Source organism: Anoplolepis gracilipes, chromosome 9 (assembly GCF_047496725.1).
Source record: "Anoplolepis gracilipes chromosome 9, ASM4749672v1, whole genome shotgun sequence".
NCBI lineage: Eukaryota > Metazoa > Arthropoda > Insecta > Hymenoptera > Formicidae > Anoplolepis > Anoplolepis gracilipes.
In genome coordinates, this window is record NC_132978.1 from 9547328 (window position 1) to 9566097 (window position 18770).

The following is an 18770-nucleotide window of genomic DNA, read 5'->3' on the forward strand; positions in this document are numbered from 1 at the left end:
AAAAGGGGGCCGTGGCGACCTGTCGAAGGACGCGGTCCGCGCCTACAGCGTGAAGAATGTTAACAAGCCATGGCGGTGCCGATGCCGGCGGCGCGCGAATACTACCCGGTTTTTTCCGCACGTGTCGATCGCATCGCCGAGTCTTTAAGCCGGCGGGTAATAAATGTAAGGATAATGAGAGGGTTGCGCGCCTCAACGCGGGGATTAGGCCCGCAGATAAGGCCCCTGTGTTTCTCGCCGCGTGGATACGACCGAGAGACAATGCGGTAGCGTGGTCGATGCTCACGGCGCTTAAGTGCATGTCGCGGATATGAGGAGGTGAGGAGAGTCGCAAACGACGATGCATCTAGGCGACGCGAACATATGTCAGCTGCATCCGCCGCTATGACAGACTGCATCATTGTTGCACGTCCGCCCGAGTGGAAAGTTTCTCGTAATCGCGTCTATCTCTACTTGCTCGTGAATGATTATGTAAATGTAAAACGTATTGTGTTTTAACGGCGCCTTTTCGCATTAAATAATTTAATTTTATGAGAGTGTTTTTACTATCACGATTGCTTATATAGCAATCCTTCCATTTTGTTTTTAAATTATTTAGTGTACAATTATTTATAAATAAGTAACAAGAACAAATTCAATAAGAAACAAACACAAAAAATCTAGTAACTTAGTAATTTAAATTTAATTAAATTTAAATTTATTTATTTAAAAAATTTCTATAAAGTGTCTTGTATAAATATTTTAAGATTATAAAAATATAAACGAATACTCTATGCGGTGATATGCAAGGAAATCTTTCAATTTTCGTAAATCGAAATGATTGTAATGAGTGAGTAATAGAGCATGTAAAATTATTCGTGTAATAATAACACTGTGTAATAACATTAGAGCAGTGCATGAGATCAGTGATAGACAAAGCAAATACGCTACCTCGAGTAACTGCATTTGAGCCGCAGAAGTATAATTGTAACAGTCGTAATGTAATTTATTCAGGATAAATGTTGTGAATTCCGACCATTTGAAAGACGGAATAAACAGAATAGATGTTCACTGTAATTTTTGCTAAACATAGCTCTATTAAACTTTTGATGCGAAAATCGAGATCGGCGGTTGCGATAAAAAATTATTGCTTTCACGTCCAAATTTTCAGTAAATTTTCGACACATGGACGAGCACGTGTTTAAGGAAATATCGGTTCCGGCGAGAGAAACTTTTTCTCGCGCGCGTTTCTAGTACCTCGACGACGACGTTACTCCTCGCTACAGCGTAGAATCTAGGCCCTTATAACGCAATGACTTAATGGAAGTTTGCACATTACTCACGACTTTCAGAGCGATTATGTTGGACCGCGGCGGTAAAGTTAGTCACGCAAGGTGAATACACGTAGCGCGAACAAGGAGTTCCTCGCCGCGAAGATGGATGTTGGTGTTTTGAGAAATTGAGACAACGGCCACTGTCGCGCGCAAGATGAATTATAACCCGCCACCCTCGGTAAATTGGATTTCATCGAAAAAATGGCGCGCCATCGACGTAATGACATAATTTTGCATGATGCCTGACTTGCACTTTTGATGATAGATTGTCTTTTGCGCTTTTTTGCTATGTTATTAAACAGTTTTGCCCTGCTATAAATATAATATATTGTGAAAACGTTTTATCTCATCATAACGAATTTTTCTTCTGGCATCATACACGCACACATTTTATTATTATTTAAACAAAACGAATTTTTCTGATTGAAATTTAATAATCTTTAAAACTTTAACAATCTTAATTATAATTTGGCGAAAAATGCATGTGTAACTAAGAAATATTTTCTCATTTATTAACTTAGAAATTACATTTATTATATATCTGGAAATTATGCAATTGTTACACATGTGACAACATTATTCAATTGCAATTTTCTAAATCCGAAATAATTCTTATAATTTGTATGCCTCTCACAAATACTTAGATACTTGGATACTTGGATTGTATTAATTAATTGCCCTAACGATAATCTTATTCCGTATTCAAATTGTTCCGCCATCCAACCCTTGTTATGCGATATCAAGTGGGCGAGAACTCGCATCGAATTGGATTAGGTCAACTTCGTCCCTCGCTTCCTTCCACCGTATGCCTCATCAACTATCTCGCTCTATTGCCGGCGCTTTCCCCAGTGTCCGGGCATTACGCGAAATCCAATTCCTTTACCGGACCATACTGTAATATCCTGGAGGCCAGCTATGTCGTATCCGCTCATCCGCACGTACTTGTAGGAATTATCTCATGATCAAAATGCGCGACGCTTTGTAGATTGCATTGACAATCTATTCGTCGATACAGCAGCTATAGACGTTGAATGAATCAAATTTGCTGAGTGATCACGTAAATTGTTTCTTTAGGCAACATCGCAATCATATGGAAATGCACGCTATGTTTTGCCTGATAGCATTATTCTGTTGAACATTTGCTGTCTTTATATTAATAATTAATAAAAATACCTTATATGATGTTGTTGTTCTTTATCAATTTTTCATAAATATTTGCATTTTTATTGATAGATTGAATATTAATGTCTATTTATATTTTTGCTTTAGTAAAGATGTTTAATGAATATTTGAATTAATAACAATTCTTTTGAGTATTTTTTTCTGTCTTTCTTCTTTTGCGATAGTATATTATAATTAATTAAATTTAATTATAAAATTGCATCTTCTTTTTCTCGCTTATATAAGTTGACCATTAGAAACAGCGATGACAAAGTTTGGTATATGTATGTGTGTGTATGTGTATGTGTATGTGTGTGAATGTACATTATATAAGTTTATACACGCATAAAACAAATACAACAAAACAGCACACATATTCCCGATGAACGTATAAAAGGACTGTCATGATCCGGACCCAATTAGGAAGATTATCTGAGCTTTTGTACAGAAGAATGATTAGTCTGCCACCGCTGCTAAATATTGAGCACATAAACGTCCGTCAAAAGCATCAAACTTCCTATATCGTACGGCATTAGAGAGGATTGCAAGAGCTTGGGATTAGTATGCTCGTTAGTCGCCATCTGCTTGCCGTTGTACGAATATATCAATATATCACCGTTGTTCCTGTATCTTCCCAGCTGCGTTAATAGTAAATTGTCTCTGACAATAATGTCCGAGATGCTTTTAATGGATGATTCATCGTAGCAGTCATTTGCTTTGCTTATTGATTCACTTACATTGTAATAAAAGAAAAATAATTGTCATTTCTTTTGTAACGACAATTATTTTTCTTTTTTATCAATAATTACAAAAATTATTACATCTTAATATATAACTTACAATCACATTTTAAACGATGCATTATAAAATAGATGAATATCACGGAGATGACGGTAACTTCCGCGAACAATTATCAAGAATCTTTGGTCGATCGTAGTTGACAAGAAAAGGGGGAATGGATTACCCACCAAATAATTTTAATTAGCGTCCCCCCAAACCATCTCTCGCATCTTATCCACGGCCGACCTACCTGCCACTCTCTCCATCCACATCACAACCTATCGACTTGATGATCGGATTATACCCTCGAAAGAGGTTTTCGCCTCAATCCTCTTCCGTCTCCTCCGACGTCGCCGGAAGATCTTGAAGATAGTAATAAATTGGATGTTAAGCGGCGAAAATTGGCCAATTAGGGTAGGACGGTCGGCTTTTCCCGCCCCTAAAGTCTTTATAGGAGTAATCGACCTCCCCGCGAAACGCGAATTAATTGGTCTTTCGGTGTCTCGCCCGTTGAGATTTCATCGCGAGGGGCTCCGTCCAAAGAGATAGTTCCTGTATATACCGTCTTATCGGATATTAATCCCTTCGTTAGCAGAGGTGAATTAATCGAAGACATAATCTTAAACGAAATCCTGTCGCGCTCGCTGTAATATTCACATTTTCAGAAAAACGTCTCGAGTAGTTTGATTGCATGTTTGTACACGTGATGTATACAGTTTATAATAGACTCTGTAGAAGGCAACTGAATTATTCTATAATACGCGTTTAATCTTCAGCATTACGATCAAGGTAGATTAGAGAATTATGAAATTAATAAACCAATATTACGCCAATATTAGTGTTTAAATGAAATCAATAAAACTAGCGCAATTATTAATTGTACGTTTACAATTATTATATAATTTTAAATCAACGTCAATAATTATTTTAATAGTATTTAATATTTTTGCAATTTATATTAATTGCAAAGCTCTCTCATTTGTATTTTATATTTCATCTCAACAATTATATCTTAATTGCGACTTGCAACAAAAGCACAAATGTGTATCGCGTTCGTTTTTATTTTTATATTGCATGCGCTCGATTTCTATTATCTTTTCTTTATTGTTCTTTTAGTTTTCAAAAAAATCAATTTTTGTTATACAAATTCGTATTGCAAGTACGCAAAAGGCTTTGCGAACGAAACGTGCTAAAGAGAAATAGACTTTTCGCGAGTTAATTTTGCATTCTAGGCGAATAGCGTTATTTAGAGTAAAAACCATTAGAATGGTACAGCTGTGTTTCTAACGACCAGAAAGGCTCTCACAGTGAACTACGTAATATCTGAACATTCATGAATAAAGGAGTTAGACTGATACCGATGCTGATGATTGTTAATAGCAACATCCGTGAAACTATGAAATACTTGTTTCACGAATAAAACAGGTACTTACTACTATATGTGATACAATGGCACGAAATAATTGCGATTATGCTCTTACCAACGAATTTTTTTTCATCGCGCCACGCACAATACCTCCTATAAAGCTCACTTTAATCCTCGCTTTTCTGCTTTTCGATTTCTTCCTGTGAGTGTGAATTCAACGTCAATTTCTCTCATTATTGTAATATTTCTTCTAACGCGTGATTTTTAGTAATATTATTATAACATTTTGGTAAAATATTTTTAAGAAACGGGATCATGCATTTAATTTTTGCACTCAATTTAATAGTTTAATTTCACATGCATGGCGTTTCAAGTAAGTCTACTTTTACGGCAGCTGCATGTGTTAACGTGCTGCGTAAATAGTGAGGGGAAGGGGAATCAACGTTTAGTTTTCTCATTACCGCGGCTGTGGTTAATGCGGAGATTAGATCGTCTAGCTTCTCGCAATGCTCGTCGTAATTGTTCGCCTCCTTCTACCTATCTCAACCAGCCTGATCATGTCGACAATACTTAAAGGATAATATTAATGAAAATATGACGCAGAGATGAAAATACTTGATAGTCTAACGTTAATAAGTAAAAAAAATGACGAAAAAAAAACATTTGCAAGTCTCTTTTTCTTTCTCTAAATGACGAAAGATTTTTAATTATATAAATATTTAATGTCGTAATTTAAAATTATATGCAGATGTTTGTGAAGTAAGAAAAACGCTGAAAAGTCAAATATAGAAATGAAATACCGTTGGTAATGCTGGTAATTGAAAATCAAGCACCTGCAATCGACTTCGAAGTTCAATCGCGTAACGAGAAACGAGAATCGAAAGCAATACGCGACGGAAACTTGCCTGGACGGAGTAACCGACCAATTTGCACTATTTGCACAGTAGCGGTAAAAATCCACTCTATTACAGGAAATTCGCGTGCATTTGTAGGTGTTCCAATAAAGAATCGTGACGAGTTGTTCCAGACATTCGTTCGGGTCAAGTTTTCGATATATAGCAGACTAATTGCAAGTCGTGTCTGTAATCATTTGCCTTTTAAATTAATTCATTTGCAGGACGATAAAACAAAAACGCAACGATTATCTTTTTAAGATATGTCTGAGTAAAACTTATCATCGACATAATAATCGAGTACGTTCGCTCGATTTTGACTTTGGCAGTTGTATCAGCTTAAATAATATCGTTGTAGAAAAAAACAAAAATGATAAAAGATGGAAGAAGGAAATGATTCATCGAATTGTACGCACAAAAAAAAGACACGGTCTTTATAAGATTGCGTGTATGAATAATTTATCTCTTTGGTTCATTCATTTGATGGCGACGATCACGTATATGTTTAGTTCTTGATCCACTTTGGAACCATAATCTAATTAATCGTATAGCTATATTGGATGACTAGCAAATATTTGATATAGTACTTTCGTAAATCTTTAAACGTTGTGATTATAAGAATTAAATATTTTTTATTTTTTAACATAATTATCTTTCTTCTTTTCTCCATCGTTTTAATGAAATTCTATGAGTAAGAAAATATCTTTTAATAAGCAAAATGCTTAGAATTTTTATAGCAATTTTTATATGGTCCTAAACGCGTGATTTATATAATTTAATAAGCTTAAACTAATATTTTAGATATATGACATTTAGAACATGAGCTATGCAAAAATTATCTACGTACTTGGCTTATTAAAAGATATTTTATATTAATATTAATATATTAAATATATTAATATAATGTTATTAAATATTATACAATATAAGTATTAAATATATTAAAGTTTATAATAAACTAATTCACTTTAAGTATCTGATTAAATTATAGATTATGATAAATCAATATCCGCTGTTATTTCTACTGATATTTTCGTGGCGCTGTAAAATTTTCCAATAAGAGACGTAAGTTATTTTTGACATTGAAGAAATGCGCAAGCGTGTGATAAGACCGTTAATTTGCTGCGGCCAATTTACTTGGCGAGTCGCTCAACGGCATGCATTTCTCTGATGTTGAAAGAAAAATAAAATCGAAAACCAATACTCTACCCGCTATGGACGGGCACGCCCGTTTATTTTTGCGATTTTAAACGGAAGATTGATCGCGACGAGGCGTCCGATAGCCCGCTCCGTTGAGTCCGTACTTCGATCTTGATATCGAATGTGCCGACGTTATTACTTCCTCCTGTTTGTGCCGCTTCATCTCGACCAATATTAAAGATAAAGCGAGTTAACTCCATGAATTTTCTTGTAATGAAATTTAATATGCAAGGTGTAATTAGTAAATTTTTGAGAAAGATTAAGACGAGACATTATGTATGTATATTGAAAACATCTCTCTGTATGTGGAAGAATTGCACGATATAGTTTAAATTTCGTTAATATCTCCGAGGAGCACATCGCTATTTAGCTGTTAATCCACATTATAATCAAAGTTGATACAAGGATAGTTACCGTGTTCTGTTTCCGCTAAATCCAGGATGAAATACGAGAATTTGGATGCAAACACAGATATATAGTGGGGTAGCTATTCTAAATTTTAATCACTAGATCACACGGACGAAACTCTAGTTTTAACTATCAAAGTTTAATCTAATTTGCGATCAAGCTCTCTTTCTCACATGACGAAAGCGTCGGCGCAACCGAAGGCCGTGATATACGGAGTGTTCATGAAATACAGAAAATGAAAAAAAAACTTTAGAAAGTTCGTTTGCTTTTTTTCGCGTATGTGACAATCCGATTTATGACCATCGCGCCTTGAACGTCCGGCGAAACAAAAAGCTTTCCGCAGAAAAATTTCTCCTTCCTCGTCTATGAATTTCATTACGTAAATGCGTCGCGCGCATTTACGGATTTTGCGATGCTCCGAAATGAGATTGATAACGTTACAATAATGACAATACATCCACCCGGTTTATACATATACTCTGCCTAGTATTATTTTAATATTGCAACGCGCGCGAAACCACAATAATAGTATTATTTTTCATCCATGATGCGCGTAACGATATGCCGGGCGCGTATGTGTGTTTTTTTCTGTGAGCCTCTGGTAAAGTATTCGCCAGTTTACCACATATCCAGTACGTGAAAATTCATATGCCGCGCGACGGAGATGGGTGGCCGCGTGTTAAAATCTGTCATATTACATTAAGGGTTGGCTGATCAGTAATGCACAGCGCACGACCCGCTATTCGACGATCCTCTATTATATTTCGCGCTTTGTCTCTTTTCCTCTTTGTTATAATTTAACGCGTTTATGCCCTTTCCTCTCCCCCGTTGCTGCCGTCCCTGCCGGCGAGCTCTGCAGGACAGATCGAACGACGGCAGGTTGGGAGAAGCTGGCGTGTGACAGACAGCCAATATTTCATAATTATTGATATCCAGTCGATTCCCTGCAGGATTACCAAAAGGACACGATAGCGAGTGATAATATATCGCTTCAGAAGTTGACATTTCTCGGGCATTCACGATTTGCGTGAGATCGTGAGTGTCAAATTCTTTATGACAACAGAAACAATATTATCTGCTATTTTTGTGGCTGAGATTGCAATCTTGCAATTTATGAATTGAACAAAGATTTATGAATATTTTGTATATTTATTACAAGAACGTTATGTTTATTTCACATTGTTAGTGTAACGATAAATGATTCCTGTCCATATATTTAAAATGATTATCTAAATTGATATATTATTCATCATAAATTAGACTTTATTATTCAAGTCTACTACGTGTATCTAGTTATGTCATTTTTCTTTTTTTTTTGGAAATAGTAGATAGATAATAATCTGTTGTTCCACGCTTCGAATATTTTTCAACGGAGAATAGGCAAACGGAGAGAGGACACGAGATGGACGATTGGAAAGAGACGCGGCGAGAACTTTTATCGGCTGACAAGCAACGAAGCTAAAGCCGTTAATGGCTACTCAAATATGCGCCCCTGTAGCCGCAGTCCTATGGCGTGGCTTTCGAACTTCATTTTGGAAAGTTTCAACCCTCCGGGGATTACTTTCAGAGTCTGCATTATTTACTAGCACCGCGACGAAGGGATGGGCAAAATTCGTCATCAAAACGGACCGTCCCGTCATTCCCGGTGATATTTCGAGATAGAATTTTCCACTGGTAATTATAATTTTCGAAAGAGTATTAATTAGGCCGACACGCGCGCGCCCAACAGCGTGATACATTCATCACGTTACTGACGATAAACAAATTCATCCCTTCGCGTCGCGACGTATGTAAATTTAATATTAGCCCCGCGTATTATTTAATTTGGTTAATGGAAATATTAATTAAGGGACTTGGATTGCGGGGAGTAAATATCGAAAAGTATAATATTGGCCGACTAATTTTTTTAAAAATAAATTTCTCGTAAAATAAGGATTATATTATTTCGATATAGGTTTAACGTCCTATAAATATACTTTGTATGATACATTGTTTCTTTATATGAGAAATAAAACTTAATTTATATAAAAATGTAATTAATTGTCTTAAATAATTACATACGAAATTACACAAAAAATTATTTAATAACGAAAAATAATCAATTTTTACTTTTTAAGACGATAGCAACGTAGATGATATTTTCATTGCCGTTAACGAGACTAGTAACGTACCTGACATTTTCATCAGAATGATTTGAATTATTCATTTAGCATCAAGTCAGCGAGCAGAAGCAATTAGTAATCAGCATTTGGCAATTACCATAATAAAGAACGACCAGAATAGCGTTTCGGCATGGCAGTTTCTCTTTCCCTCTTTTTCGATCCGATAAATCTTAACCGGTATGCAATTAATCGGGCGCAAGACATAACACAGAACCCGGTTAGTATCTGGCTGACCCTCGGTCACTGGCATAAGAAACTAGTAGCGGTGTCTTTTCTTGGCGCACCGTTGTGTATAGTAGCATGAGCATTATGGTAGCCGAGTATCTTTTAAAAGATGTGTTCGTATAATCTGTCTTGCCTTCTCCCATGAACCTACGTCTCTTCCATCGCGGAGGAGTAGCGGGAGTGAAAGACCTGGTATCACGACACAAGAGCGCAAGTCCCAAGATCGGACATAATAAACAACCGCCAATTAAAATACCTTATTACAGTGGAACAAAACACGCAATGAGAGGACGGGATTTTAAGGAACGACGGCGGCAGCACTTAAATGGATACTTTCAAACGACGTGAATCGCGCGTTATTATCAACCTTATGAAAGCTACTGAACTATGAAAGAAGGAAACACAAATTTGCCATTACAGAATTATTTTCTTCTCTGTTCCGTCTTTCAAAGTATTGGAGAGGGAATACTTTCAACATAAAAATAATAAAACGAAGCATAAAAGTAAGAGCAATGTAATAACAAGCGATCATTAAAATGTTTTTTTATCTTAACTTATATAATATCGCAATTTAAACTGAAGGTATAGAAAAAGAAAAGATAAAATACGCTAATTGTCATTCAATTGCAAGCAAGCAAATATGAATAAATTTACCGTTTACTTTTCACCTGTTCTTCTCTGTGATTTTTGAATCGTGGCTACAGTTGCTATGTAGACACACACACACACACACACACACACACACACACACACATACACACAACCAGCGTGGTCCCGTCAGGATTATCCGTCGACGATTTACGAGCCGCGCAAAATCGCTCTCTTTTCCTCCTCCATACGACTTGAAACGCTTCGCGTCGATTTCACATTCGAGAGAAGCACGAACGCAAAGTGAAATTGTCCCGCCTGGAATTGAAGCTTCGTATCCTTATTATTGTAGCGTCGCACATTCATTTCCATAATCGCGATAAAATTGCGACTTTTACAGCAACGGGTTATTTTTATCACGGAGATAAGCAAAATTTTGTTTTTTCAATATTTCATGGCTATTTTTACTGAAATTGTTATAGAAGCAGCAAAATGGTTTTTTTGTATTTTCTGTATCTCCAATAAACTAATTTTAATTTGTTAACAGTTTTTTTACAATATATTTATGAAATTATTAAAATAGTTTATAAATATTTGTCATGAAAGAACCGAAAATATAATACATGTGATATAAATTCTATAAATTCTATAATATAATCAATCAAAAACAAAAATTAAAAGTATATATAAAATATACACGATTTACATGCATTTTCTTGCTCGTTGACTTGAATCGTTTTCTCTCTCGTTTGATTTATATCTTGTATTTTTCAATAGTGTGAAGAAAATTTACCGTTTTTCATGAAAATTGACTTGCAGCTAAATCACATCTTGACACACACTACGTTTCTGCTATTGACGTGATTGAAAAGGATTTAAATATGGTCGCATGGTCGCTTTTATGTAACGCCGTGTAATGAAAGAAAATCAATGAGCTGTTTTCCGTTCGATTGTAATAAGTTTTTTAAAAAAATTTGCGTCTCGCGTTTTGTTCCTTCCGATTTGAATTTCATATCTTATCGATAGATTAATCTTCGATAGATTAATTTATATTGCGCAGCTAACAATATTCTGTAATTACGAGACATAATAGACCAAGCTTAAACATTTTATCTTTTAGCACGTAATACGTTACGTTGTATGTCATGTCCACAGGAACTTTAATGTGCGCACCACCATGCATTCGTGTCACACGTGTCCAGTGCTGATATGACTCTATTTGGCCGTTTGCTTAGTTAATATCATCGCTATTAAGCTCGCGCTGATAGGATATCGTGCGAGCCCCGATCTCTCTCTCTCTTTCTCTCTCTCTCCCTCCCCCCCTCTCTCTCTCTTCTCTCTCTCCTCTCTCTCTCCTCTCTCTCTTTTCTCTCTCTCTCTCTTCTCTCTCTCCTCTCTCTCTCTTCTCTCTCTCTCTCTCTCTCTCTCTCTGCTATACTGTGAGTTTATATAGCTGAACTAATTTGAATTAAAACACAACGACTTGCGTTAAAAAGATAATTAAGTACTGCAATTATTACCCAAAAACATGGAGATGAATTTATTTAATGTGTCAAATTTACTTTCTGGAAGCAAATTTAAAAATTGATGGCTCGCAATTAGAAACTTATTATGATTAACGTCTAAAACTCGTTAATAGTTAAATCAAGATAAATCAAGTTAAATTATATATTTATAGTTAAATTAATTAGGATAAGAGATACATAATTAATATTAATAATTATACTATTATATTGTTATATAATTAAAATAAATTTTTGACAATGAGATTACAGATAAGATTTTGATATAAAAAAATAATATGTATATATATTATTATTTTTTTATACGTCTCAAATTAATATAATACTAACAAATCGCGATAATTTTTCATATATCATATATACACGCTCTAAATTTAAGTAATTTAATTAATTGATGTATTGAAAATGTTATAATAGTTGCAAGTTATTACTGCTGTTTAATGAAGCAAAAATAAACAAGAAATTATTAACCACTTTATATCACATTACGCTTATTATCTTATTTAACCATAAATATGATTTTATTCCTAGAATATGAATGCATTTATTATATTTTACAATATTGCAGTTTAGTTTCACATTTTTTCTTCTTCTTTATCATTTTGCATAAAAATGAACTCTATTTTTTTGCAAAATAAATTGACTAATCTTTCAATTCTTTCTTGTTTCAGGTGAGTAAGCAGTCAGCTGATTACGATTTAAGCTTTCGACTGTAATTGAATTCGCGTAACAGTTTACCTCCGTACTACCGGCGAGCGTCCTTTGGGACGTAAGTGCTGGGTGCCATTATTAACGCCATCATTAAAGTGGAGAGTTGCTAAGGGTAACGCCGTGAGGAGACGTGAATTGGGGTGAGTCATATCAATAATGAACATCCCTTAAAGAAATGGCAGAGATTTTTCTCCTCGGCAGCTGCTTTTTCGGTGGCTATTGATTATAAAAGAAGCCCTTCTTAAAGAGATATTCGGAGCACTATCAAAAGAGAGTATTATCGAGCGCGTCGTAATTCGTAATTCGGTATAGCTTAGCGGATCAAGGATAATCAGGATTTCGTAAGATCAAGGCGCGTAATTAGTATCCACTGACGATTAGATGATACATTGTTCGCTATCAGAATAACGGCGCTTATTCACGCGAAATTTTGAATAAGTCGAAAAGATCCAACTCTGAACGCGAAATGCAATCATTTGTTGAATCAGGCGGACTGTCCACGTATTGAATAACGTTACGTATTGAATATGGAAATGAAAGGAACATAAAAATAGAATTTGCATTGTGCGCGTTTTGATAACGTTATTATCTCAGTCTTTGTTCAGCCGGTTGTTTATAGTTGGCTATTAATACATATTTGATATATCAATATTATAGCTTATATATCTATATATATACATATGTAGACATAAAATTCATTGCGATATGTATATTTTTCTTTTCTTATTATATGTGTTATAAAGAATATTTAGAAAATAAAACCTAGACAAGGAATTCTTGCACTAAATTGCAACGAAAATTCCAAGAGAAAGAGAGAGAGAGATGCTTTTTTTTTATACGCATTACTTGGAAACCGCCAAGCGTTCAGCAGGACGTTATAAGGGCGCTAACAAAAAGGAATATTTATCGCTCCTCTTCCCTTCTCTTCTTTTTTCTTGAATCACTCTCGCTCTTTCGGTCGTCAGGCTTGTGCATTGATCTCGTGGTCCACCGCGGAGACGCTGATTGATTAACGATCACTCCTTGCATAAAACTACAATTGTGTTCTCGAATATCCTCTTTTCTCTCCCCTTCGCAATTCCACGGATATGTTTTACCGTCTGTGCACCTCTCGTGACGAATAGTTCTTGTGCCTTACCTTGTTCTCTCGATTTAATTTGTCGCTTGTGCGTGTCTGACCGATGCTAATCCTCTCCCCCGCGATTCCTTCACTCGTGGATGTTTCTCGATCAGCAGTCTGGTTGATTGTATTAGCAATAAAAGAGGCCCCAGGTTCTATCCGAGAGAACGACCTGAAATTACTCGGGTGTGAAAAACTTGCCCTTCGGACTCTCCAATGTCGATCGCCATTCGGCGCATTCGAACCAAATGATGCCATTGCATCGCTCGCAGTGCAACGGCACGGATGCTGCATGAATGCCATGGGCGAGTTGGCAGGGATGATGAGGACGAAAGGGGGGAGGAGGTTTATCGATTAATTAATTTGTTTCTCATTATCTCTGATAATTAGTATTGCGAATTGACTGGATGAAATCATAATTAGTGCGGGACTGTAATTCAAGGAATGAACGCGTGGTTCATCACCGATTCAGAAACTGGTAAATTCACTAACATCTATTAACGAGCACCGCAAGCGTAAATCTATTTTCTTGATTTCAATTATTGCCGCTTGAACTCGTAATTATATCAATCCGCGAGTGTTTGCCTCGTAGGTTCGCCTTATGTTACCTTTGAACGATTTAATTTAAAAATATCATGGTATAGTAAACATTTACATGTTCAAATTTATATGTTTAATATATATTCTTCAAAGAGAGCTGCAAATGTAAAAATGTCTACAATTATCAATTAGATTAATTAATCCGTTATACCTACTTAAGAAGATTATTTTTTTATACAAATGAAATCAAGCTTATGTATAATTGAGTTATTTAAATACATATATACATACAAAATTCTTACACCTTAATTTATGACGATTAAATTACGAATAATATACACATGTATTATAATAATGGAAATACGCGCGCTATGTACTTATATTATGGCATTTATTATTGATGCATAAACTTTATTACTCGTGTGATCCGCATCACGGATATATTTAATAAACTCATGAACGTGATATCTCGTACGACGGTATACAGATGCGAACATTACGAAATATATGTATATATATATATACACACCGTCAGACCAAGCTGTTTAACGCCGGAAGGAGCAATTAATTATCGATCGCGACTCGCCTAAGATGAAAACAATGGCGCGGTCAGACGTCTGTTGCAGCTGCATCGCCGTACGGTCTTGATGTAGATTATCCTAAGACGTTCAGGCACACATTAATGCATCCGCGTGAGCACCCTCTGCCGCCACGCACTGTGCGCAGGGACCATTATGCGTGCACGAGTCAATAGATCGCGAAGCACATTATGGATATGATCTAATGTGTTGACGCGTAGGGGGATTTATCGGATCATTATATCGATCGATCGGCACAACATGGTATATGGTATATATATCGCGCACAACCACCGATCGGTTTCGATAAATGTTCAATTGTCAGCAATTTCGTGTTGTGAATTCTCCTCGCATATCCTTTATTAAATATCTGAATCTAACGTATTGCACGATGTATAAGAACAAACCTCTTCTACATTTTTATTGCATATCTGAAATAAAAAGAGAAATGCGGTCTAAAATTTTTTAAATTATTATTTTTTATAGCAGTAAATTAAATTGTATACAATATTTTACATTAATCAATACTTAAATTAACCAATTAAAACAAAATATTATTATATATTATTATTATATTATTGCAAGCATTAAAAGTTATTTTAATAAATAATGGAATCTTTACTTTCCTAAGATTTAGAATTTTCGTGACTTAAATCTATATAAATTATTCAGGAATTCTATATATATTTCTATATATTATTCAAGATTCAGTAATTGAACATGAAGATATTCCATTTGAAGCGACAAATTGTATTAACATTTGGTAATTTAATGCGGTAGAGTACTTTTATGCGACCATATATCTGCGGTAGCAGCTATATATATATGTATAAACTCCGGCGCGAATAAGATTTTGCTCCGGAAAGACCGTTTTTCATATCAACTGCATGACGACAAAGACATTCTCGATTATCGATTACCGCGAGAATGATTTCCCTCTTTTCTCCTTTCTTTTGCGCGATGATCACAAAATTCTCGCTTCGTCGTCCCGTTGTCCTTAGCTACCCTCCACGTGGAGATGAGTATAAAGAATGATAGAGGGGTAGCATAAAGGGAGACGGAAAGTCGGACCGGTTTGGAGTGACAGAAGTACGAAAGCAACCAGTAGAGAAATCTTACGAATTGTTGGGTCGCTCTGAATTTCTCAGTTCCCGCGATCGAGAATCGGGATGGCGTAATATCTATTGAAAAGAAACGCGTTGAAGAAAGGAAGCGGAAAGCAGGCAGGCGAAAGGGATGGAAACATCTCGAGGCGACGGGACGAGATGGGTGGGAAGAAAAGCGAAGTGAAAGAATGGGCGCTCAATCGGGTTCGCAAAATCACCGACAATCGCGCCGAGAGAAGCGAGCCGGCATGGCTGAAAGAACGTGAAAACCGAAGGTCGAATGTCGCAAGCACCCCCGATTTCTGATTGCTGCGGGAAAATGGAAAAATTGTCGGTCCCCTGGAGCACGGGAGTGCGCCGGAAATAGATTCCACTGCGGATCACCTCTTCCCCCCTCCCTCTCTCTTTTTCTCTTTCTCTATCTTTCTATCTCTCCTCCCTCCCTCCCTCTCTATTTATCTATCGTGCACTTTAGAAAGCAAACCTGACGGGTGTGTGACTGTTTTTCGGACACATCCGGATATAGACGGCGTTACTACGATAACGTATCAACAGGTGTTAACACGATTGTTTAATTCTCTACGTGGCATGCGAGGATTTACTTGACACTATTTCATCTTCTCTATCAAGATCTTTTATAATCAAGCGAATGGTATCGATTACATTACGATTGAATTAACAACTTTGAAATTACGTAAAATGCACTTGCAGTAATTTTTCAACTGTATTTTAATTGAATAAAAAAAAAAAAATATATATATATATATATATATATATATATATATAATGACATACTATGTGTAGTATGAATTCTATATTTATTTGAAATCTAGAACAATATATCCTACATAGTAGTTACACTTGTATTTTTGAAACGTTCAATTTATTTTTATAGAATAAAAATTATAAATTTTGTCATTTCTGTTATCAAAAGGGTTGTATTTTATAACTAGATGATATATCCTATACTTTTTAAAACGAACTATTGTCGGACATAGGCGAACTTGTCTTTAAACGGAGAGAACATGGCCTAACAATTTTGTAAAAATAATTAACGATCGCACGATCAACGGCCAGCAAAACTCGACCTGACCGAATGGCTCTAAACATGGACCTTGTTAGAGTACGCGAACTTGTAACCCACAGTAACATATTCCAAGCGAGGCATTGTTCGGAGAGGGTGGGAATACCCCTTTCTTTCTGCACGCAAGTGATATAAAATGCTGAGTTACCCGGAAGCCGTCGCGAGCCTGGCTAATTAGGCGAAATTCCACGAGTTCCCGCAGGAGAATAGTCGCCTGATGAAAAAGAACACTCGTTGGTTACCTACGTTACAAGAAACCGCGGTGATTAGTGCCAGAATTACGATACCAAGGGAACCCCAGACCTATATAGAAAACGTCGAAGCTCCTTTATTTCGTGAAAAGAGAGAGATACGTAGATGTAGGTATCTTATACATGTCATTTGCATAAAGAAAGGCAGGATGAAAAGATCAGAATTTTCTGTAAAAAGATGTCGTCCACACAAAATATGACATGTGCAAATATATATCACGCAAAAGCTCTTTCTTCTTCCAACTAAATTCTGTTTGTCCAGTGAATATTTCGAAGAGCTTTATTATCAGAATACTAATAATAATACTAATAGCTGTTTCATTTTTTATATATTTTTTTATACATCGTTTATAAGATAAAATATAGACAAACATATTTTATTTTACGTGCATTAGATATCACTTGATCAGGATTCTCTAACCTCGAGAATTCGCGTTAATAATAATTGTCAAGTCGTTTATTAGCTCATTATCATTTTTTATATGCTCAAGCGCATTGAAGACAGTGACGCTTATCCGGATCGTAAAGGGCGGAAGCAGCACGTCGCGCGCGTTAAGGCTTGGCTCGGTGTATCGATTTAAAAACATTTAAATTCCATAAATATCCAACGAAACGTTGAATAAGGCATGCGCAAAGCCAAAAGCCTCTCGCCTACCGAGAAGACGACGAGAGCAGAGATAACGTATGATAGAGTACGCTGCTGCATAAACCAAAAGCAGAGAAACTTTCGATAGTGACGCAAGATAGTTCTCAATAATCTTCGAGCAACGCGAGTAACATCACAGGTTATCCATTGTTTTAGTCACTTTTTATTAAAATCATAGATTAATCGCGCTTTTTCTAATATTGATACGCTCGATATCTCAATTGAAACTCTTGTTCTATCTAAAGTAACTTTATTGATTTTTATGGATGAAAAAATAATTTTGTGTATTCTGAGAATAGTTTGAGAAATTTAGAATGGAAAGAAAACATTTAATATAGTTTGATTGTGTTTTCAAATATATCATCATTATTTTTGCAAAATTCGCAGTTCCACGTGGCTGTTATCTGAATGTATTTTTTTATATACGATTTAAACGACACTCGTGCCACTATGGTTCGTCGAAGTACATTTGCGAACAGAAATAGTCGTCCATATGCGTTGTCAGGCGATAGCAATAAATTGCTATCGACCATCCGAGAAGCTATCCGGTGCATGCGGATGTCATCGAGCCGACATTAGGGCAGCTTGATTGGAAAAGTCTATAACTGTGCCACGGTCTCGTTATCGCGAACGAGTCTGTCAACAGGTATAAACGAAAAATCGCAGAATATCGGAACAGAAAAAAGGGCAAAAAGATCGAAAGGAGAAAAACGAGGAGCGTGGAGAAACGATTCGTCGTGCAGTTGCGAGGGGTGGCGACCGAGTCCGAAATGGCTAGTAAATGCGACTGACCGATCCACGGTTCGGCGACGGGTACATCGAAAACGAATGGAAGGCGAGAGGGCAGAAAAGGCAGGAGGGGAGAGAGGAGTTGCTGCCGAGCTGTGATCTAGAAACTGCAGGTAATAGATTCAGTTGCGAGACGAGGATCGAGGTCGGAATCGAGATTCCTGGATGGAAATAGGAATCTAGGCAGTGTCGGAGGACGCGGTGTCGGCGTGAGAGAAACGATGGAGAGGAGGGGTCGGAGAGCTCGGGAATAAATCATTTCTGATTTTAATCAAACCGGGAAAACATTCACCCGGTTCTACTCGACTACCCCCGCGCTCGTTTCG

General features: G+C 36.3%; 1 long non-coding RNA gene across 1 annotated transcript in view; it reads left to right on the top strand.

Annotated features, from left to right (window-relative positions):
* The window catches only part of LOC140669689 (uncharacterized), a 280179-nt gene extending 265679 nt beyond the window's left edge, over positions 1-14500 (top strand). The window contains exon 3 of the long non-coding RNA XR_012047377.1: positions 12291-14500. This is a non-coding gene — a long non-coding RNA (uncharacterized lncRNA). The remainder of the gene's footprint in view (positions 1-12290) is intronic.
* Positions 14501-18770: the final 4270 nt, after the last annotated feature.